The 24,751-nt window shown below is 41.6% G+C and overlaps 1 long non-coding RNA gene across 2 annotated transcripts in view; it reads right to left on the bottom strand.

Annotated features, from left to right (window-relative positions):
* The window catches only part of LOC138112938 (uncharacterized), a 33,033-nt gene extending 8,752 nt beyond the window's left edge, over positions 1-24,281 (bottom strand). The window contains exon 1 of one of the 2 annotated variants that reach the window (XR_011151925.1): positions 24,217-24,281. This is a non-coding gene — a long non-coding RNA (uncharacterized lncRNA). Of the gene's footprint in view, positions 1-14,573; positions 14,878-24,216 lie in introns of those variants that run through there. The other variant, XR_011151924.1, reaches the window with a different exon arrangement.
* Positions 24,282-24,751: the final 470 nt, after the last annotated feature.

Genomic DNA, 24,751 nt, shown 5'->3' with positions numbered 1-24,751 from the left:
GAAAACATGGCTAAAAGAGAATAGGCAGACTTGGTGCAGCCTAGCAGAAGAGTCACAGACTCAAACCAGGTGAGGCCTGCCTGGGAAGTGGCCAATGCACTCAAATAGCTCATATCATGACCTGCAGAACCTGGGATCACATCTACCATCCATTTATCCATTTATTTGTTCCTTTTCCTTTTTTGCTATGGTTTCTATTTCTCCTTTCTACTAACATTTTACAAAGGGTTTTGTTGTGTTGTTTTTTTTTTTTTTTTTCCCACAAAGGTTCTTTATCTCCTTCAGGTCATTCCTCTCACCTCCAAAAGCGAGGACTTGCATGTGCTCAGTGCTGGGGCATCATGTCAGCTCCTGTATATTCAAACCTGTGTTTTGTGAGCCCTCTCTAGCACAGCTCACAAAGACAAGGTAACCCTCCAACCCTATTGAAAATTGCAGCATATCTTTGTAGCAGCTAGAAACAGGTATTTGCCCTCCCTTCCCTGCTGAAGTTGCACTCACAGAACACCACAAAAATTCAGGACTCTACTTATAGCATGTACAAGATTTTATGAAAAAAACCCAAACAACATGAACCCTGTAAAGAGACCTTACATTTCTTTCATCTTAGCGTTTGTGTCTGCTCTGCTGGCAGAGAGCTCTAATTGTCAGGGACACAATAGGCTGTGCTTTTATCTGTGATTAATAGACATGATCTTTCCCGAATGATAAATGCAGGTAGGTAAAGCCTCTGTGACTGTATCTATGCTACATCATAGATTATCAAAACCTCTACAATGTGGACATGATAATAAGTATCCACAGTGTCTAAAAGTGCTGGCTAAGAGTTCCTAATGTCTAGAATTCATTTTTTATTATTTTTATGTGGCTTTGTGGGGGAATATCCTCCACAGCATTGAAATTCAGTTTCCTCATTGAGATTCCCTTTAAGCAGGAAGAGGGATCAGTGCCCTGAGCAACAGGACAGTGTAGACCTACAGAAGCATGCACCATCCCTAGTGTGGCTCTTTTGGGGACAAAAGGGCACAAATGGATCTTACAGAAACCTGCAACCCTCTCTTGCCCCCTTGCCAAGGTGGCGCCCCAGCTACTGCCCCTCAAAGGAAGCAGTATCATGTCCTTTCTTTCTGATAGCAATGTTTCAGAAGGCTGAGGGCCTCTGACAGCTGCTGCAGAGAGGAACTACCACCATTAATGTATCTCATGCCATCCAGTCATGAGGGGAAGAATGGTGGTTGCAAATGATAACCAGCATGATTAGAACCATCCACTGAAGAGATTTAGAAACTGCAAATGCTACGGTACGTGAGATGTGCTGCACCACACTACTGTGCAGATGGAAACATCTGCAGTAGAGATGGGACATTCAGAAATGTGCTACGAATTTTTCAGGCACTCTTGCAGCCCAAGACTCAGGCCACACACTGTGAGCAGATGGCTCCACTATGCTTCGCCATACACAGAAACGCTGATCTGTTGTCATGCAACGGTGTAGATTTTTGTTGATAGCAGGTTAATGGCATTTGGCAGCAACCATTGTGGAGCTTTTTTTTCTTTTTTTGGTATCATGGGTTATTTTTCCAGAGGAACACGGCGTGGTGCTGAGATGTCCGCTCTGGTATTTCCTCAGACCACCATGTGAGGCTGGGAAAGAAGCAGCATAGCTCCTCTCTATTTCATGGGAGCCAATGACGAAGCAGGAGGTTTTGGCTTGCATACAGCTGTCTGAAGCAAATTTTGAGATGAGGAGGTTTTTGATACTCAGATCCTGAGAAACACTATTTGCTGTGTATATATTGTGTAGCAGGCTAAGAATTAACCATGGCGGAGAAACTTGTATAAAACTGTCATGAGATTTGTATTTGCTTTTTTACTTCAAGTTTGTGATAGACTTCCAGTCAGAGCAGTAATGGGCAGAAAAGCTTTGCAGTAAAGGCTGGTCAGACTCTTAAATTACTTCCTCTTAGAGATTTTCACCTCTAAAACTACTGGTAGTTTTTCTTGGAGCTGCTTAATTAAGACAAAGACACACTACCAAGAGCTCAGGACTGTGCTAGCTGAAAGCTCCAGCTAAGTTACAGTGAGCCTGCTTGTACTGCAGGCAGGTCTGATTTGCCCAGCTACACCAAACCTCTGTTTTGGTGTTCTTGACAAATGACACCCTTCTGGGAACAGATGACAGTTTTGTTCTGTGTCCTTGCAGCTTTATAACCCATCAAAACCTCTCTTCCACAGGGGCAACTCTGTTTTACTGAAGTAGTTCACCTGGCAGACCCAAATTGGGAATTTGCAAAAACAAAAAGCAAAAGATGCTCTGAAGCAAAAGAGGGCTGTCCCTCAGAAAAATGTTTGAGTCCATGACTGGCTATGTCTACTTTACAAGTCATGTGTCTTAAGACCTTTTATTACATCAGGCTTTATCTGTCTAATCGCTGTTTCCTCCAAGACTATGAGCTGCTACAGATATCTACTTCCATTTCTGTGTATCATCAACTTTTAATCTTGTAATGCATACCAACAAAATATGTGGAAGCTCATCTCCTAAATACTGATTATAATGGCCAAGATGATAATTCAAAGACATTTATTAAGCACATTTATTCCCACAAAGCACATAAGCCTTGGTATCTTGGGTGAAGAGATAGGATATATAAACAGTTTTATTAACATGAATGAAGAGTCTTCTATTTCTAAATAACAAAAGATATAACAAGTGAGAAGAGAAATTATCAACAAATTGACAATTTGGCAGGCAAAAGTACTGTCAGAGAATCAACAGAGGGAGGAATCAAAAATATGAAAGAAATTTTGAAACAGCTGCAGGAAAATGCCCACTCTGGAGCTATGTGGACATTTTTGGATGACATATGCATGGAAGACCAACATACTAAATTTTTTATCACCTGGAGGAAATTTTAATAGGTTGGACAAGTATAGAAGACATTTCAGGAGAAGCTTTAGACTGGTCACCTAATTAAACAAAGTTAAGCACATGTTTAAGGGACTTGCTGCCTTGGGATCTTAATTATTATGGACAATATCCATGTGTGTATTTGCTTTAACATTGTCTCCTGCTGGAGAACAGCTGGCTGCAAATGGGCTGGCAAGGTAAACAGAAACAGGCCTGCAATGCCCAGCAACTCAGACAAGTCTCATCACCAGCACAAATCGGTTGCCAACCTGACAAGCATGAAATGGCTCGGAAGGATCCACATTTCATAGCTGTTGTGCCTTGTGGACTGTGTCACAGGCAAGCACCAAAATATTCAGGGCATGGTGACACAATATTGTTGCATGTCAAATATTGAGGAAAGAATATAGATCCTTAGCAATTCATTTTTCTTCTGAAATATGGAGGTTAATTTGGTGTTTGCGAATAAACCTGTGCTCTGTTCATCTACAGTGCAATGCTGGCAGAACTGGCTGGTTCTTTGTTAGTAAACCTCAAGAGTTTATTATTTTTGAGTTAATTGTTATTTGTTCAACTCAAAGACTGATCCAAGTGATTCACAGGTTGACAGACCTATTGCTCTATCTGTCTATATGCCTAAATTTTAAATGACTGTTTGAGGTGAATCTCATTAAACAAACACAAACAGAGCCATGTCAAGGAAAGGCTGCATAGAGCTGAGTCACTCCATAGTTCCAACAGTGAGAAGAAGATGTACAGAAAGAGATGAAAACAGATATATTAGGAGAAGGTTATCTATAATACTGAGTAGTGGAATAGATACTGGCAAGAGAAAGCAAATACCTAATGATGGTGCCAAGGTTTTGAGCCTGATAAGATAAGAGAGTTGTGATGACTGAGGAGACAAATGGGATGTGATGGAGAAAATTAAGAATAAAAAAAAAAAAAACATACTCTTGGAGAATGATAGTCTAATGTAGTAATCTGGAACAGACAGCAGAGAAAGAAGCAGGCGTAAGGGTGCTGGATAAGGCAAAGAGACAAAATCCAGGCTTTGAGGGGTAGTTGGAGAAGATGAAACTGATAAACGTGTGTGGAAGTACACGAAGAAACCCCTCCCAGAACCACAAGAACCACAATGGGGTAAAAGGAATTAGGAGATTGCAGGTACCTCACATTTCCCTTATCTACCTACTTATGAACTGACTGGAGTGTGTATTAAAGTACACAAGTAAGGAGCTTCTCCCCTTGTCCTCACTGTTAATGAGCTAAGTATAAGTGATGGAAGCCTGTTAAAAATGGCCTCAGACAGGTACACAATAGATAAAAATGCAATAAAAATAAAAGCTAAAATATCACCCTTTCAGGAATGGTCCAAACTACGAATCGCATGGGCTGCCTGATGGTCCTGTCCATGCTTCTTCCATGGATGTCATACCTGGGAGGCACTGCCTTTGCAGCCTTCCATTTCACAGGCAGCAGGACACCTCAGTCTGCATGAGTCTGGTCTCAAAATTCATAAACTTGCAATACACTGGCCTACTTTGCTGTCAGGACTGAACTATGAAGTGGAAAAATTTGAAATTATGTTCAAAGAGCAGAAATAGTGCTTTTGACCACCAGGGTTCACAGCATCCATATTGCAGCAATGAGACAAGTATAATTATGTTTTCCTCCTCTCATATTCCACAGAGACTTAATATTTCCCTGCTTCACCTAGTATGTACATGGAGAGAATGAATATTTACAAAGCATTCTTGAAATCACAGAGACAAGATGCATCACAAAAATATTAAGTTTGCATTTTTTGGAACAGTGAATGACACTGCAGCAATCCTAGCCTGACCATGCACTTGCAGACCTCTCGGTGACTGGAGGACTATGCTGTGTAACTACCAATTATGTTGCTACAGCCCCTGAATGGCACCATTTTGTTGTTAAAGTGAACAAAGGATGCCTACGAAGCAGTGAAATGTAAGGTGCTGAGAGGAAAGTTTTCCGTGGCGTGCTGGGGAAATGTGGGCAGCAAGGCTAACACGACAGGAGTTGATGAATGATGTTACATGAAGAGAGGCTGGGCCAGATGTGTGCATGCAGTGAATGTCTGTCCTCGGTGAGCTGGGTAACTCACTGGGAGTGAGCAAAGAAAAGCTCCTTTCTATGACAGGATTTCATCTCCCTCTTTTGTCAGGACCTTTCATTTAGAAATGCTACGCTTGTAGCAGGGTGGCCATGGGCTACACTATGTTAACCCATTTTGACAGGAGGGTAACACAGTGGAACAGCTTCATCAGCAGACAGGAGTGACTTGGGCTCCCTCCAAGTCAAACCCTTAGGAACCAAGTGTGCTGTTGATGAAATAATCATCACCTCAATTGTCGACAATTAGCACAAGCAAATTTGACTGTAGCTACACGCCATAAACTCAGTACTAAGTATTCAGAAATGTTGCACAATTAGAAGTATCTTGATAAATCTTTTAGGGTTGAACCTAAAGACAAAAAAAGGTTTTATTACATTTGGGGAATTAAAAAAAAATTGTTTACGTCATCTGATAAATAAATTACTTGAGTGGAGTATTTTGCCCACCTCTGGTTAGCAGTGCCATATCAGATCTTTTCTAAACAGGTAGTATTTAGTTCCAGAACACAACTAACATCCTACTCTGCTGACTAATTGGATGCATTATAGACGGCAGCATGTGGAGCAGAATAAGGTTAAAGTGATAACCAGGTAGAACTTAGCCAGTTATCACAGCACTTCTAACACCAGTCACCAGAAAAGAAGTTAAGGAAGTTAATAAAGTCTCCTCTGAGTAGAGATTTCCTTTACACTGTAGTTTTTCCATCTTTGCCAATGAAATGTATAGAAACATGTTACAGTGAGGATACTGCAACACATGTATCAGACAATGAGACCCGTGGAAAGAACACATATGGTCCGATTCTTGATAGATGTTTCAGAGATGTTTATTTCTCCAGCCCATGGCCGGGGCTCTGCCGAGGAACTGCTCCATCACGGGACCCGAGGGTCCTTGCCCGCGCAGGGGAACACAAAACAACCAACGGGGAACGAGGCTGAGCAGGGGCAGGGAAACCCCGTGCCTCCCGCCCAGGGCCCCTCTCCCAGGGCTACATGGCGGGGGGGGAAGACCCCAACAAACATGTGCCAATAGTAAGGTCTTTTTTGTGTAGTTTTGCACTGAAATCTCCTGTGTTGTAAACTTCCTGTACTGAGAAAACATTTTTTTGGGGTTACAGGCCATCTCCAGCACTGTTGGGAGAAAATACCCCATGAAAAGAGATGTTAGAGGTAGATGGGCTCAGCACCATTGTAATGGAACATCGCAGGCCACAGTGGTGAAATATAAATGTTAGAGGTGGCAATGTATATTATAGACAGTCTTTGGCTTTAGATGAAAGAAAAGTGCGTGTAAAAATTGCAAAGCATTCTGCAGCTTGCTGGTGATTGGATCTCTGGAACAGCAGCATTTTTGTACAGTTAAACACAATATAAAGTGGCTGATCGCATGTTTTCCAGGTGTTTTTTTCCTTTTGACCTACAAAATTTCAAGCAGATTAACAATAAAGTCAATGTAAACTTTATGTGACTCTTCATTGGCTGTCAAGTACAACTGGGATAATGGACCCACCAGATAAAGAAGCATGTTCCCCTCCTTAACCCATTTTTTATCTCAGTATATTACAGTGAGTTGTCTTTTCAGTGGATATTTGATGAGGAATCATGTTTTTCTGAGCCCTTTTTAAGACAGACAAAAATGAATTGGTCCCTCTTTAATGACCTATATCAAGCAATTTATCTAAACATTGTAATGTAGTCATACATAAAAGTTATGGCAATTCCTTCTTTTAAAACATGTAGTGATTAACTTTACTTGTGTATTTATTTCAACATGCTAGAGATGTCAGTCATGGGACTTACAAGTGTACCAACAACTCCCTTTTCCAGGCAATTATATTTAAGAAACCTTTAATTTTGTTGTACCTAATCAAAAGAGAAAATGCCTTTAACAATGTATGAAAATAGTTTGGATACATTAAAATCACATATAAGCACAAAATTAAAACAAAATCTGTTATCAGGACAGTATTTCATTACAAAATACTCATAAGCAGCTTTGTATTTTAGTATTCTTATGTGGGCTTATAAATGTCAGCAGTTTTCTTTCTATATTCTTTCTTTTCTCTGAGTCACTGGCAAAGTAACAGCTGAGATTTGTATTTCTTTTCAAACTATTATGCTGTTGTATGCTCTTGCACATATGCCCTTGATTTCCAATTTATTACCTGATACCAAGTGTTATAAACTGGTACTTGTACATACAAGAAGTTGAAATGTGGGACAGTACCAGAAAAAAAATCCTTTATGCCTTTTTGGAGCTTTTCAACAGTAAAATAATAAAAACAGTGAACTAGTATGTCAGTCTTACTATTTCAGCTATAACACAAGCCAAGGCACGTGCTGGTATCTACCCCAGCCCTTTGATAGGAGCCAGTGGCCATGTGCAGCCACACTGTGTTCACTGGGCTTGCAGAACTAAGTGCAGGACCACGGCTTCTGCTGGCTCTGCTCATGCTGAAAAGTAACTTTCCTACTGCACTCAGCTGAGGAACCTGCTTATTTAAGTCAAGAAAGAAGAATCTGGCCTTTGGCATATAGTCTTACCATGTCCCACAAAGTAATAATCTACAGTGCCCAATAAAGCACAACTATTGTGGAGTGAATGCCATGATTGTTACAAGGTGCAGATACGCTGTATCAGAAAGCAAGTGCAGCATTAGGTGCTCACAGTCGGCAGCAGTTGTAGGGTACCTTGTGTTAGCACTTGTTAGCATTACTCCAGGAGGAGCTTGTGTGCATTAGTCAGAGCATCCAGCTCAGAAGGGGGTCTGCCAGCCCTGCGGTTCAATCCTCCTCCCACACACCTCAGAGCTGAGAAAGCTAGAACTCATCCAGACTGTTTTTTTCTTACACTGGGTGGCAAAACTGGCCAAGCAGATCACTGTACTGGCCCTCCTAGGAGGGACATGGCAACTTGCAGCCCCTGGTGTACTAGCAAGGTCTGAGGAGTGAGCTCATTAAGGCTCAGTCCATACTCTTTCTGGCCCTCTTTTGTATTGGAGTAACACTGATCTGATAGGAACAGGAATAAAGTAAAATCAGCAAGCTTTTGTTAGATTTTAAAGTGACAGTGTCACTGGTGAATGGATGATGCTGGAAAATGGTGGTGGCGCTTTAGAGACGCCCAGTGACCCACCCAGTGATCAGGCACACCATCAGCAATCATACATAATGAGCGAAAAATGCCCTTCTGGAAATGCATAAGTATGTTGGCCTTTGGCCTTTGACAAATACTATGTAGGGTGGTTTTTTGTTGTGTTTTTGTTCGTCTCAGAATAATAAATAATGTACGTTTTATAACCATCAAAAAAATTCTCTGCTTTCCCTCTTCAAATCACCATAAGAATAAATGACACAGACAACTATTGTCCAAATAAGCAGACTGACTGATGCTTTTAACATTGATATTCTTTTTTCCCCCCCTCTGCATTTGGAAATCATAGAGAAGAAATAGCAGCTATGCAACTTCAAAGAACTTTGTAGCACTGGATGTCATTAGAGATATTGCAGCTGTTCTTCCTTACTCAGATGGCTCTGGCTCTCAGATGCAGCCTGTTCTAAACAACAGTAAGTAGGGAATGGACAATAGTTTACTCACTTTAAGTTTTGGTGTACATATATACCAGAAGGTATATATACCAATCTGTACCAGAAGGTATATGCCTTCCAATTTGATTTAAAATTTCTGCTGACCTTGCTCACAGCTAAACTATGGGAGCCTTGAGCTGACCGAGATGCTTTACTGGTTAATGGACTGAATTGGTGTAAACCATGAGGAAGGGGTGAGTGTGTGCTTTGGTGGGTGCTATGAAGAGCCCTGAGCAAGGCAGAACTTCAGGGGGGTAGTGGGGCTCCAGGCAGTGTGACTGGATCCATCCTAAGCCTTTGGTCCCAGGGACCAAAAGCATTTGAGGAGGAGTTATTCATCTTGTCTGCTACAGGAACGGGGACACAAGATAAGGAGACTTTACTGTCCAGAATGCCCAGGACATCATAACTTTGGCTTCATTTCTGTATTAGACTCTCAGGTACCCTGATGCAACTGGCTGTATGGTTTGTATAAAAAAACTCCCTTCCCAGGAAAAAACGGGACTACTGGTCTTACCATCACTCATCCTAATATAAGGCCAAAGCAGTTATCTGTCACTCAGTAACTTATTTTGTTGTTTTGCTGTTCTTGCTAATCATCAAAATTTTAATGTATCAGTCCTTCCCATAGCATTCCACATCATCCTCTATTTCTTTCACAGAATCATAGAGTATCTTGAATTGAAGAGACCCACCAAGATCATCGTGTCCAGCTCCTGATATGGGCCATAAGCCAGATCCTTCTGCTTATTCCTCATCTCAGCTCCCTAACAGGGCACACCATGTACGTGCTGATTCAGCAAAATACACAATGCTACCGAGGGAGCAGAGTGACAAGAACGAGATGTCCTGGTACCAAACTGGGACATTCCCTTTTCCTGGAAATGCTCAAGGCCTGATAAGTTTGCATTTCCTCTGCATATGGACGGACTTCCCCAGTGGGATAAGCAGTTTAGCCAGTTATTTGTGTTATGACTGGGCTTGCCATTAATAGTTAATATTGTCTGGCACTGAAGGTATTGTTACCAGGCCTCTAAGGTATCACATTTGATGGGCACAATTCACACTTCTCAGAACTATTATTCTAAGCTTCCTGCCAGCTCCTTAGTTTACTCAGGCTTCTTATTTCCAAGGCTATTTTTGCAGCTACAAAGGCTGGAAACATAAGAACCAATTCTCTGCCAGAGAGAACTGTGCCCTGGTTGCCCACGCTGGGGCACCACAGGGCATTCCATGGGCTCTTGGAAAACCATAGCCACCCAGCAGGGACTCCCCAGCTCTGGTTACAAGCCTGGAGCTAGCCAGTCACACTGATGTGTCTTTCCTTCAGGACCACAGTAAAGCACTTCTACCAGCCTGAAAGCCATGAATTTCCCTACCCAGCTTTTCATTATGAAAATCTGCCATTTCTTTTTTACTTTGCTCTTGTAGCCAGGTGGGTGCGGGACTTCCTTTCACTCAGGCTCCATGTCCTGGCCTCCACTGTACTGCGAGACCTCCACATTTGATATCTGCAGGCAGCAACTAGCAAATGAGAATCACCCAGCAGCTGATAATGTTTTATTTAAGTGGGTAAATATAAGGCCCAAGGCACAAAGTATCATGAGCCACAATACTGAAGGGAAGGTGGGAAACTAAACAGGAGACCAATGCTTTGCTCTGTACTTCCAAGTCAGGAAATAAGAACATTATTTCAAAACAGCAGATAATGAGTATAGAAAAATACCTACAACCATGAAAATGTGAAGCTAGTATTTTCAGGGTTATATTTGTTCCAGTTTAATGGACTGTATCTAGTATATATTAAAACACTCCTAAGCAATACTTCTGTAGTTAAAGATGGGTCAGGTTTTTTCACTGCAAACACAAATTTCAGGGCATATAGTTCAGCCTAAGCATGTGATAGAACTGTTGTGTCTGGGTGTGGTTCCTCCCTCCCTACACAAGACTATCCAAACTAGCTATGTTGTTTTTACTTAGAACAATGAACACAAAGAAATTGTTTTGGGGCTCCATCCAAATATGGCCGATTTCCCTTTAACAAGAAAGAGGATTTAAAACAGAATGGGAATGTTGGAACAAGTTCTTGCTCTAAGAAGATCCACTACTTGCAATGGATGAAGATTGACTCACTTTCATAATTATTTCCAATGCAGAGTTCTGTCAGCATCTGGCACAATTACTGGGATATTACTGGAATATACAGTGAAGAGTTTAGTCCAATGAGGATATTAGGTCCCAAAGATGCTAGTGTGGCTTTCCACTTCAAGATATGCACAGTGCAGATTATGCTGAACAGTAGCAACAGATCTTGTCTACATATGGAGTTATGCCTCCAAAATCATGTCTGGATCCTCCCTATTCCAGAAAAAAAAGGTGTGCTTGATCCTGTGCTTAAGTAATTTTAACTGTAAATTAAAGTAACAGAAAGGAAGAAGGTTTTTTCTTCAGTAAGTGAGTCCATACACAGCATTCTTTAAATATCTTTTGCGTTATAAAGTCATATCCTACCCCAACCTAGCTCTGAATTGCAGATAATATTGTATTTATAAAGCATACATTCTCACGGGATAAGAAATACTGCTCAAAATGCCATCCAAATGTTGAAAATGTAATATTTACACTGGATAGGTGCCATCCTTGTCTGGCAGGCTAATGGATCAAAAACTGTCTGTGAAAAGACTACTGTGGCAGTGGCTGGGAGTCCAGCAGTTTCTTTTCCCCTCCCTCCCCTTTTACCAAAATTGTACTTGCTGGTGTTATGGTTTAAATCAGATTTTGAGAAGTCCATTATGATGCATCTGTTTAAAATATCATGAGGAAGCACAATTCAATAACACTAAATGTACAAAAGCTAGGGCTGTGAATTAATACTGTCTCCTGCTTAACTTAGTGCCTCTTGTGTTACAGCATCGACACACAGTTTCACATCTTCCAAAATGTGTCATGAACTGTAAACAGCCAGTTGTGCCTTTGAATGTCTTCCCATGCCCTTACATCATCTACATCCGACCTCGTGGTCTTACATAAAGTAATCCAACCTTGTTGATTTTAAAATAATATTTTATTTGAGTTATGCTGTAGTTACAGGAAATAAAAATGTTATATACCTATTTGTCTTTTTGGCAGTTTATACTTTGTGTTGCCATTTGTATTACCTGGAGAAAAAACCTCCAGATAACCCATGCAAATCATTTGTAGAGGAGCTAATTTCTATTTCTTCTAAAGCCAATTTTAAATCTCCTCCATATGGCTGATAAAAAGTATTATGAGGCAGTTGATGAAAACGTGGCTCCAATGAAGTCAGTGAGTTTTGTGACTGACTTCAGGAGAGCCAAGACTTCATCCATTATCTCTTTCTGTAGCATAAGGTCCAGCTGTATTAAAGTAAAAAAAAAAAAAAAAAAATCCATCAACAAAAGTCTGAAGCTATTAATCAACCTAGAAAGATCTGGTTAATGTATTGCAAGGTAGGCCTCTGTTGCATGGTGTGTGCCTTTAAATTCTGCAAGCATTTAAAGAAACCCTGCCAAAAAAGTGATACATGTGCAGCCCCAGCCCTGGAGCCCAGATAATATCCATCCTGCCTACTGCAACTATCATGCTCTGCAATAACTGGGCTTTCCTTCCTCACCCTCTGAGGCCCTTCTGACAGGCAGACTGCACACTTCCCTAGGCAGAACTCCAGTGTTGGCTTGTTGCAGCTGGAGTTGCAAGGCAATGTCAGATACTGAAAGGACTGGGGATGAAGCTGGATGTAAACAACAGGAGTTGCAGCCTTGTGTAATGCAGGGTCAGACATTTGCCCTTTCTGATGTTCATTTAAACATAACCTACAGTCGCCTGGTGTATCTTTCTCTTCTTAATTTTACATCACATTAAACTGATATAAAAATTCCATTTTGGAAGTAATGCCGCATACTCAAAACCACCCATCACAAATCAGAACGCTAAATTTAGGAAGAAAAGTTTTTCTTACCATTGAAACCCAGATGTCACACACATAAGCATGTACCCCGATTCCTGGCTGTAAACCCCAGTGAACAAATGGGATTCTTCACACTGTGATATTGTACAAGTACTTGCTCAGGCAGAGAGCAGCACAAAATAGCAAACAGCTGATCAACCAGATGACAGAGTTATGTTTTTAAGACCACATTTAAAAACAAAAGTGGTGTCGTTCTGCACACCATAGCCTAAAGAGGGAATTCCTAGGAATGTGTCCAAAATCCAACAAATATTAGTATTGATCCTGAAAAGTCTTTCAGTAAAGCAAACTAACTCCAAACCCCTTCATTTCACTTAAAAACTCTTCAAACTTATATAGGCGTGCACACACCTTAGCCACATGTATGTGGAATTCTGTAATGCTTTGCTGACTTTTAAATTCATCTTTGTTCAAAGCTTTGATCACAGTGCTGCTACACTTTCTGTTTGCCTTTTTGCAGCCTTTACATTATATTTGGTGAGAGAAGATTAAAATTTCATTAGAGAGAAAAGAAAATCATTATTTAGCTTTCATTGAAAACTTGTGTTTCCATAGATGGTGTAGAGCTCAGACTTTTAAAAAATGCAGTAGACAATGTGATGTGGTAATTTTCGTCTGCTTAAAAAGTACAACTTTCTGTGAGCTTTAGTAACTGCAGTCATTACTGTAAAATTATGGAAGACTTATATAAAAATCTGAGATGGAAGAAAAGGAAGGTTTTTGCTCCTTTTTCAAATGTACTTTATTTCTAATTTGTCACTAAATATATATATGAATTACCCAGTAATATCCTCATTGTCTTAATCAGAGGTGATTAACATAAGGGTATACAAAACATTACCAGTTTTGAATCAGTGAGATAAATATACATTTTAAGGCTGTATGGTCTGCACATGCACAGAGGACTAGCCAATTATGTCCAAAGAGAAATACTTATTTTTAGAAACCAGCCTTAATTCAAGACAGCTAAACTAAAGCAAGCACTGCTCTATACTATACCTACAACTTTCCCATTCATTCAGACGTCTCAAAAATAAAGAGCAATATTGTTTCTGTTTTTCTTTGTAACCCTGCTTTGTAACCAGTGTAGAGATTCAAAGCGACTGAAATGAACAGAGTTGTTAAAATTTCTACTAAAACTAACTTCATGGTTATTTTTTCCCTCTTAGTGAGAACAAGGCTCGTTGTTCCTGCACGTATATCGTCTGTTTTTCAGCCAGCTTTCCCCTATGGATCCCTCACTGCCCGCTCCCCGCCGAGGCTGCTCTGGCTGCACTTCAGCGGGCACCAGCTCAGGCTCAAAGACAAGCCAGGCTTAGGCAGCGAGTCACTATTTTTCGTACAGTGGCCTTGAACATCAGCCTTGCCACATGAGAACCAGCCATCTTCACCTGAATAAACCGAAAGATAAAACATTTTCTACCCACAATTTCCTTGTTTTATTACTATTACTCCCCTCCCTCCCCCTTCCCTCCCCCCTCCCGCGTTAAGTTTCGGGCGGCTCTGGCAAGCGGTTCCATGTGACGACGGCAGAGTGGTCGCTTCCTTCTCGGCCAGCCACCGGCAAATACCGGTGGAGCATCAAGGGACGTACATGCCGAGGGGGAAGCGATGTCCCGAGAAGCTGGCATCCCCGCCTCGCCTGCTTCCGCAATGCCCGCACCCCAGCAACCGGGCGCTGCCGGCGCCCGAAGCAGCGCGGACACAAGCGTAGCCCTTTCCCACGGGCACGGACAGCCGGCACGGCACGGGGGGAGCGCGGCGAGCGGCGGCAGCCTGTCCCGTCCCGTCCCGTCGCGTCCCGTCCCGTCCCGTCCCGTCCCGTCCCGTCCCGCTGTGTCCCCCGCCCCGCCGCGGCCGTGTGCGGCGGTGCTCGCCCGGTCCCCGTCCCGATCGTGCCTTCTCCCTGAGCAGCACCGACGGCGAGGGAAATGCTGAACTTACTTGGTTGCTGCGGCGACCCCGGAGGCGCGGAGGGCGAGCACTCTCTGCCGCCTCGCCCGCCCCTGGCTCGGGACGCCCTGCCCCGGGCGCGGGGGAGCCGGGACGGCGGGCCGAAGCCGTCGGGAGCCCGCTCCGCCGCTGCCTGCCCCGCCAGGAGCCTTCCAGCCCAACTATACCCGTATTGTTTTCCTCGCACCATTTTTTTTTTTTTTTTTGATTTGCAAGAAGACGCCAAAATCCCCGTAAATGGCTCATTTCTGGGGTGGGGGGCGCTCCCGGCGGCCCGCGGGGGTCGCGGCGCGGGGCCCGCCACATTCCCGCTCCCACAGCGCCGCCTGGCGGCCCGCCCGCGCCGCCGTCCCCGCGGCCCGCCGGGAACACGCGGGGATCGCCATAAACGAACCCCCCGTGACCCATATTCAGTTCAAGTGCAATCTTTCTTCTTTTTTTTCCGCCCCCCCCCTTTTCTTTTTCCTCCCGGATCCTCTTTCAAGCCCACTCCACGCTGCCGCGCTATTACATGCTAATTTAATTTTACTATGGACGATATTTTCAGCATTTGCTGAGGACAGTAAATTTTGTAGTTTATGTTATTTCACTTTTTATGACTTTTTAACACTTAATAAAATTTTATTAGAGCACTTTTGTGTTTACAAGGCCACAAAACTCTTGGCAGGTTGTCAGAAGTCCTTTTTATTATGATCCTACTGATATACTGCGAGTAATGAAATAATCATGTCCAGAAATGTATCAAAGGCCAGAGGGATTATCCAATTTAATGGCTCTACAGATGCGCTGTGAGGGATACGGACAGGCAACGCGTCGACAGGCTAAAAGGCGTGTGCGAGGCGGAGGCAGCCCTGCTTAATTTCTTTCCCATTGCCGGCTGGTGCTGTGTTATCCTGGAGGCTCCGGGCTCGGTCAGGTGACTCCCGGTGCTTTCAAGAAAAAGGGATTTATTCTGGTGCGAAAAGCTCTTTTCTTTTTATTCTTCTTAAGTGTGCATCTAATGCTGACGCGCTTTCTCTGGTGTTTCCACTGCTTGCGACACTCAGCGAAACACAATTTACTGGAAAACACCCAATGTCATCGTGCCATTGTGCAGCAAACAGTGGCTTTGGGCGTTAGGATTTAGTCATGCAGCCAACAAATGAAGACACAGAAAAAAAGAGAGACCAAAATAAACAAACATAAAAAAATCAAAAGCTGAACAAGCTGGTGAGATCAAATACAAGTGAGATATTTAAGAGCATTCTGTGAAATTATTGTTTTTTGCTTTTGTCTTAGCAAGCACAGGGTTGTGGGAGTGCTCTCATTTGTGCATGTGCCTTCCTTCCACAATGGTCTGTTTTTCTGCACTGCTGCAGTGCTATAGTCTGAGATACTGCAGCTGTTTTTAAGGCAATTTCCTTTTATTTTAAATAATTGTTCATTTAACATATGTTGTTAAACTCATTCTTGCGTCAAAAGGAGGCGATTATACTTCCTGACCCTGACAGCAAGGTGGGTGGCTTTGTTTTATAATTAAATTTGCTGTGTTCAATTTCACATTTTTCTTTCTCTGCTGCTTCCTAAAGACATGCCAGAAAAGATAAAAGGTAGCAATAGTACCAGGAACACTTCAATGCCAGTTTTGTCTCTTTAACACACATTGTTCCAGACTTTCAAGCTTCACAGGGACACTAGAAGGATATTCTTTCACAATTTTACAATTACTTGTGTAATTCCCTGTGATTTTAACCCTGCCCCATTAAAGTCTCCAACAAGAACATATTTCATAATTTTCAAAGCAAAAAGAGGACTTTTTTCTTCCAGCACAAACATATGTATTGTATTCCAAGGTATCTCATGATACTGCCAATAGAGATTTCTTTTTAAGAAAACAGGCACTATCTGTGTATTTTTAAAATATGCTTGAATAATTCGCAAGGACTTTACAAACAGATCTGAAGACAAGGTTAGAAGTGATCAAAGAATTTGTCTTCAAAATTATGACAATATATTAGAGGACCACATGTTTGTATATTTATTCATATAGTGAATCTGCTTCACTTTGGAAGAGTGCCTCCAAATCAATGGGGCTTCTGGAGGAGTTAAAATAATGTTCAGTGTTAGTAAATATGCCAGAACTCGGCCCAGGAGAAGTAATAGAAATCATTAAATGCAGTTTAGTATCAGGACAGAAGTTTTGTTTTTCCAGAACAGTATCATCTACTGTAAATCACATGTTTGCAGGTCAAGGTCAATTTAAACTTCTTAAACCTTTAACAGCAATCAAACTAGAAACCTGCAGGGTGAAATGATGTGATAAAAGAAGTGATGGACTGGAAACTGTTAAATTTGGAAGAGGAGTGGTTGCTATTGTTCTTTTGAGAGAAAGAGAAAACTTTGAAATGCTTTGAATATAAATATGTAAACATGCCACACATTATTTAATCAATGAAGCATCTAACTAATTTAACCCTTTCCTGGGGGCTTCCATTTTTTTCTGGAACATCAGAAAAGGCCTGAGAAGCAGTTCCCACCATAATGGAAACAGAAACAAGAGAGGCAAGATTCAGTAACTGGACCTGGACTGGTGCCTGCAGGAGGTGTGCAAGGCTGGCAAGATAGTCCTGGCTGAAAGAGAACAACCTTTGTGGAATAATTTAAGGCAGCAGCATGACTAAGGATGACCCTGTCCCATGCATGCACCAATGCCACCCCCTGGAGAGGTCCCTCAGACCCCAATGGGCACTGTCAGGGCAGTTATGTGGGTTGAGACATTCCCCTCATACCAAGGAAGGCCAGAAGATGGTACATGGGGAACATGGGTCCAGGGAGAAATCTGTGCATACTCTGTGACTGTATTTACACATAACCCCTGTTTCTGACTCAGTCATTCTCTTTACCAGCCCATCAAGCAGGTGCACTAGTGAAATGCAGCACACTTGGCACATGGGCTGTTGCCAAAACTACTGATGCCCTGGTGAACGTGAGAAGATACATATTAATCATTTCAACAGGCCAAATCTTACCCCTATTCAAGTCAGTGGAACTTGTGCCATTGTTGACAATGAGACTAAAAGTGCAGTCATGATTAATTAGTTATTCATAGGCAGTTACCTGTGAGGTTTTCAATGACTCTGTACTACCAAAAGCACAAAGCTGGAGCACAGTATGCTATAGACTGATGGACAAGCAATAGTAGATCAACAACTTATTTACACGCAACATGCCAACATCACGAAACTCAACCCAGAAGCCTTTAAATAAAGAAGAGAAGGTGTTCTGTAAAAGCCATTTTTGTTTTAGCCATAGAACTCCTATGCATAAAAGTGGGATTTGTGCAGTTAAAGCACATTCAATTTTCTAAAAACAAATTTTAGGTTGATGATGAAGCCAGAAAGTCAAGTACACTCCCTTCTGAAATCTATTAAGGGACTTCAATCAGGTCTTTAATTTTCCTTTTCCAAAACTGCTGGCTGGCAAAACAAGCAATAGGTACTTTTTCAGGGCTGGTTGTTATTTTTAGTTTTTGGTTGGCAAATCATTTGCTTGTTGAAAGCTGCCATTTCCCAAATCAGGAGAAAATGTAACAAAAATTACGGGTCCCTCAAAGTGATGAAAACATTCCCTGGGCCTTGGTTACTATTACTTGAGAAGGAAGACTATAGATTAGATATTAACATACTCCCCTGGTATTCAGGAGGCCATAAGACGATCCCTTCTCAGTAAATTAGAGCACAGACTGGAGTCCACATCTGCCACATCCCAAATGAGTGCCTAATGCCTAAGTGATGGGATCTTTCCAGTGAGGCCACTCCAGGGAGCTCACGGGAAGAGAGAAAATAACAGCAAAGTTTAATTAACCTGTCTCATGAATTTTTAATAAAATTCCTGAAGTTTGGGGAGTTTGTGGCTTGTGATTGAGGCTGGAACTCCTGCCTAGGTAATAAATTGAGAAAAACGCACATTCCTATCAAAACTCTATCCTTTTTTTCCATGTAGTTATCTGCTACAAAGTTTAGTATGCTGCAGTTGTATTAAAGAATGAAAGTACATGAAGATAATGATATAAACCTAAAGTATATAAAAATAAGACAGTTGAAGTGCTACCTACATTGCAGTTTTATTATAGTTTAATGGACATACGCCAATGAGCATTGTGCCTCTGTGTCCAATCTGATAGATGTACCCCATAAAAGCTTTCCTCAGAAGAAAGTCAGATAAGTGAAACTCAGTAGAAAAATGGCTGTACTTTCTGCAGCTATAGATTATTCAATCAATGAAACTCCTATCTAACTCAATACTACCCACATCCTTGGATTTACTTTCTGAACTCTCATCTGAAGTACAAACTGGCTCCCCCAGTTTCCTCTTATAAGTGTGGTAATTTTGAAAGCCCAGAAACCCTTCCTGAGGGGTAAGCAGTAGCTCCAGACTATGGGTTTTGTGGCTGAGACCAGAAAAGAATAGCATTTACAGTTTTCAAAACAAAGCTTGGGATTTGCTTGAACATAATTATCATTTGTAATGCAATGTCATTGAAGTTCTTAAGCTGCGTGGTAGTTATGCAATCATTTAATGTTTTCTATTATTTTGGCTTAGTCCCATTTTTCTTCTCTGTTGTTTTCACTCCATATAATTCTATCTGTCTATCTATCTATCTATCTATCTATCTATCTATCTATCTATCTATCTATCTATCTATCTATCCATCCATCCATCCATCCATCCATCCATCCATCTATCTCATTACTAGTTCTCAAGAAATTGTCAACATTTCTTTTACTGTCTGTTTCCTGGTAACTTAAGAAGACAACTTTACTAATGGTAACCATAGCAATAGAGAAACAGAGTCTAACACGACCACTTTGAAAAACCCAACTCAGAGTAACTATAATGAATCCAAGATGCAGTTCTTAGCTGGAGGAATTATAAACAGCAAACTCAACTGGAGAACTTCCTACCTTATGCTGGAAAGTCCTACCAAACTTCTGTACTCATCCTGCTGACCTGTTAGGGATTAGGGGCTCTTATGTTATTTAACACCCCGGTATGTGCTCTGTGCCTTCTGCATGTGAAGCATTGGCACAAGTAACAAACATGGCAAGGGTGTTCCCAGAGCCACTGGGAAGTGTCTGGCTGCCCAAGGCCTGCTCTAGTTACTTTCACAGGAAAAGCCCCTGCAACTTTCTGAGTACAGGATTATCTTTATAATCTCTATATATTTTCCAGAGGAGAAACTGAGGCACTTGGTTTGAAGGTATTTAGGTCCCTAGGGAAGTCCCTCTAGCTCCTCTGTTCTCATAGAACCTGCATGACTTCTCTTTTTCATCTTTACCTGCCTAAAATGTCCTGGTGAGTTTAAATGATATCTTCAAGGTTTTACAGATTTGAGAGGCAAATGAGGAAGATGAATTCATGCCCCTCAGGTTACCAGATTAGCCCTTAAGCATGGCAGGTTAAGGCAGCATGTCGTCTCCAGCAGCAATCTACCCTCACCTTCCTGAGTAAAACATGGTGTGGAGGGGAAGGATACGCAGGGCTCTCATGAGCAAGTGGGTGCTGGGGCAGCTCTGGCAGAGGGATTAATCTCAGGTGTCACATGTGGCCCAGCACATGCAGGTGCCTGGGATTTAGGGTATTTAGGAGCAGTGCCAGCACAACAGCCAGTGCACGGGGAAGCCAGGTCCAATGGCTTTCCTCTCCCTTTTACGTTGGGATGGAGAAAAAGGTCTGTTTTCCCCTGGTGGCTGAGGACATTTCAAGCATCATGTTTTTGACTCAAATTCTGCCTTTAAGAGAGCATTCTGGAGACTGTCTGCAGCCCACCCTGGTCTCTCAGACCATGTTGCTTCTCCCTCTCTCCTTGCATAGTCCCAGCCATACTGCTGGGAAGTTTGCCAGGGGAGATGCAGGGCTGATACAACTTGCAGGCTTTTTTTCCCATCTTCATCTGTGTGCATTTCTTTCCTGATGCACTCTGAGGCAAAGGTGAGGAGATATTTATATCTCCCTTATCAATGAGAATTACCGGGATCTTAAAAAACCATTTAGAAGTGCTGTAACAATGAACGTTACACTGGCAGTAGCTCTTTAAAGGTTTCTCATGTAAATAAAGACTGTCTCCAAGAAGAGTCCCATACATAATATTACACAGTAATCATTAGCTTTAAAAATTATTACAAACAAAATAAAATTCAACATGTCAAAATGGATTTGGATTATGTGACCATTCAAAGCTTATTAAAGTGACAAACTTTGAAAAGCTGGAATGCTTAAAAGTCAGCACTTGTTCATGTGCTAGTTTGATTTAAAGAAGACTCCAGAGGCTTTCTTGAATTATATATTATTATATATTATAGTCTCATGAATTATTCCCCAGACTTCAATGCTGGCCAAAATAGGGCTGCTACTAGGCCCCAAGTCCCTCCCTCTGTGTGATCTGGCTTTTCATAGAAGATTCAAACCTGACAATCCTTCCTCTCACATCCATACTCTTGGCAACTGTTTATTTTCCACGGGGAATTCTGGGGCCTTTATCTTCACTCACACTTAAAAAAATGTGGTTTGAAACGCTTTAACACTTCTACTAATGTAGCATTTTCTGGGTGCGTAACATAAGCTTGGGGCCTTTTCTTGTGGCTTGAAGGTGAGCAGGGGCACGTCTGTGCAGAGCTGCAGCAGTGCCCAAGCGGGTGCCCCACTGCTCAGCCCGGCTGCTGCGGCTCCGCCACAGCACACCACCACCCCTGCTGTGCAAATTGGTGATGTCCAAACAAGCAGTGCCTGCTCTGGGAATGGGAGTCAGACAGGAGGCATAGACAGCCAGGGCAGGAGTGGAAGCTACAAAGAAGGGGTTTGGTCATCCTTCACCATAAGGGCCAGCCATGAAGTCAGTCTGGCTCAAGGAATGTTCAGGGGTCTGGTCAGTTTTTAGACTAGTTGAAAGGAGTCTTCTGTGAGTAAAAGTTTTAGCAGTTCATCCAGCAGGACAACTTTGCACATCAGGTTGCTGTGATTTAAGTGACATCCTCTTTATCACAATGACATTGAACCAACCTGAAAAATGTTTCAAGATACTAAATCCTTCAAGCTTGATATTTGGAATGGTGTCCTCTTTCAAAATTGGAATTTTCCCATCACTGATGACATCTTTGTATTATGGAGTCCCTTATCTTTCATTCTAATAATATTGCACAGACCTGTCTTTGTGACGCACTGAAGACCTGTGATAAAGTGATGCAGTGAATTTTCTCACTGGGATATAAGAAAGAGATGTCTCCTGGACAGCTTCCGTTCTTTTTTTTTTTTTTTCTTTTCATAAATTCTACAAAATCCTGCTACAAAATAGAGATAATTCAAGCCAGATAAACTTGTTATCAGATATCAGATATTTTTGACACAGTAACAATATCACAGGAAGAAAGCAATCATAAAGGCATATCAAATATAATACTTATTTTTAAAGTGTCTAAATGTTTTGTTCATATTATTCACATGTCTTCACTGCTTCAAATTGTTACTGTCCAAACACTTTTCAGCCATTTCCTTGTAGGCTAACATTATGGTATGGTGATTTTATGTCAGTTAAACAGCACATTCTTTAAAAAATATCACCAGAACCAGGCAGGACCTGATCCACTGCCCATGGAAAACCAATTAAAGCCTTTCACTTCTAAAGCCTCTGAGCTGGTTGGTCTCATAGTGAATATTAGTAAAAGATAGGTAGATAAGAGCCGCTTTCTTGAAAGATTTGTACCATTCTCTGTGTACTCCCCATGTAAACCCGTGCTTGCTAAGTCAGTAGGCCTGTGTACACAAAAGATACACAAAGTAGCATGCTGTGTGGAGAGAAAGAGAGATCTAAAAATTCCTGTACATACTATAAGAAACATACATTGACATCAAAGCACTGCTTTGTACAACTCTTGTACATAATAATCGATTCAGACTGTGGAGGGAGAAGAGGGTCCATTTTAGGTGTTAGTCCAATAAAAAATGTTTTTAGTTGGCAATACGCCTGGGATGATCACCCTGTATTACAGAACTTGCTGCAAATGCTCCAGACATACAATTTAATCAAAATATCAAATATCTTTCACTACAGTCCAGTTAACCTCTGTAAACTAAACTATAACTGAGGGGAATTTCCTCACAAGGTGAACTTCTGGCAGTGGAGATATAAACACACTTCGTGGGCTGAGTCTTTTTCCACTAACCTACTTTGGTTTTGGCGCAGTTAAAAATAAGAGAGGAGAGGTTGGAAGGGTCAGCCACTTCCCGACATCTAAAATCTTTATCAGTACCAGCAACCCCTCTGCTGGTGTCAGTGATTTGTGGTATTGTTGTTTATCTGTGTATCACTCACTCGGATGCACTGTTTAGATCCAAAGGTCTTGGGACTATTCGCAATCTCTTCTAGGCTTGCTGTACCAGACAGGGCAGACATCTGGCTGTCAGTTATAATTGCATCCTGCACCAGAAGTTGTTTTTAAACACTCCTGATTCCCTTTGAATGCAGAGCTGTGATGCACAACAGTTTCAAGCCATTACTGCAAGAGGCAAAGTCAATCCATGACTTTAGCCGAGTTTGAAACAAGATTTATGAGAGACGGTGGGGAGGGGGGCCATTTTACAAAAGGGTGGCTGTTTGAGCCTGCTTGGGTTTTAATGATACAGCAGTTTCCTTTCCAGCTCATACAACTTATTCTTTGAACGCTGACAGAAATAGTCAGAAATATATTTGTGGTGTTGCCATGTTTACTGTTTCCTGTTGTCTTTCTTTGGAAGTATTTTAACAGAAATTAGGACTTCACATAAAAACTCTACAGGCTCTGGGATGAAAGGATTTACTATTAGGTTTCCTTCTCACTCTAACTTGGTGGACGGTGATTTAAACCCTACAGACTCGTGACAGGATATGATGCCAATTAAAAGCATGAAACCTAATTTTTTGACAGAATAATCACATAATCCCCTTTCTATTATCTGGCTAAAGGATTATTGACAGCACCTTTATTTCTCAGCCCAAATCTTGGATTTATTAGGCTAACAAACTGCTCTTGTTTAAATTATACAGGCCAATGAATATTGTTGAATGTCCAGGCACAGGACTGCATTCAATATTGTAAAGGGATGTTTTTCCCCTGGTAATTGTCACACTGGGTCAAGAATGCGCAGAAACCTAAGTGGACAGCTGGTTTTGGTTGAAAGCAGAGTTCTGATTTGCTGTTTAATACCAAATCAATTATAAAGTAATTTAATAACAAATCTTATAAAATAAAACATTGCAGTGAACAATTCAGCTGGAATTTCTTCCAAGATCTGAATTCAGTTTGCATGAAGTACATAGGAAGTTCAGTGAAAAAATGTAACTGGAGTACAGAAAAGAAAGATGTCAAGTCCTACCTCTCTGAGTTGCCAGCCATGACTGCTTGAGCCCCGTACATGATCTACATTGTTTTGTGAAAGCAAGACTTTTGGTAAGATACACCATGCTGATGAACTGCTGAAAGTGGACTATCCCTCTGTTTTGACCTCATCTGATGCCAGTGAAGAGCCCAGGGGCCAGTATTTGCCATTCAGTTCAGCCCCAGGTGAACTACTGTCCAGATTATACATGGGTTTCCCCTGGAAAAGTTTTGCATTTACATACCTTTTGTGCAGCAGTGTCTGAAATGAGGAGGACTTTCTCTCTCTCTGTCACATACATGCTCACATAAACTGGAGCCTGCAATTTCCCTAATCACTAAAATCCCTTCTCCCCACGTGTAAGTTGTTAACCTTCATTACATCCCTAGGGAGACATACACTAAGCAGAGGCCTGTTAAAATGAAAATAACCATCCCTCCAAATTGCCAAATCATCATATTAAAAAGTCCCCTTCTTATAAAGCAAGGTTCATCATTTGCAGTGCCAAGCTAATTCCTGCTCAGAGTTGAATGTAATTACTTCTGCTATATGATTTTATTTTTAAAAATACTTCATTGGCTTCTGCAGCAATACAATGGTACCTATTTTGTTAAATCTTCTTAAAGTCACATGTTTTAAGATGAAGATACACCTTACAGTTATGAGAAAATTCATATGGAGACTGCTTTCACGTGTATACATACATTGTTTTCTTTGAGCTTCAAGGTTAATTTTTACCCTGTGTGTTTTCCAGATGCACGTAGGATTTCCCCCTCATT

This window comes from Aphelocoma coerulescens, chromosome 7 (genome assembly GCF_041296385.1).
Source record: "Aphelocoma coerulescens isolate FSJ_1873_10779 chromosome 7, UR_Acoe_1.0, whole genome shotgun sequence".
Lineage (NCBI taxonomy): Eukaryota > Metazoa > Chordata > Aves > Passeriformes > Corvidae > Aphelocoma > Aphelocoma coerulescens.
The sequence above is the reverse complement of the archived record's forward strand: the minus strand, read 5'-3'. Positions and strand labels throughout refer to the sequence as shown.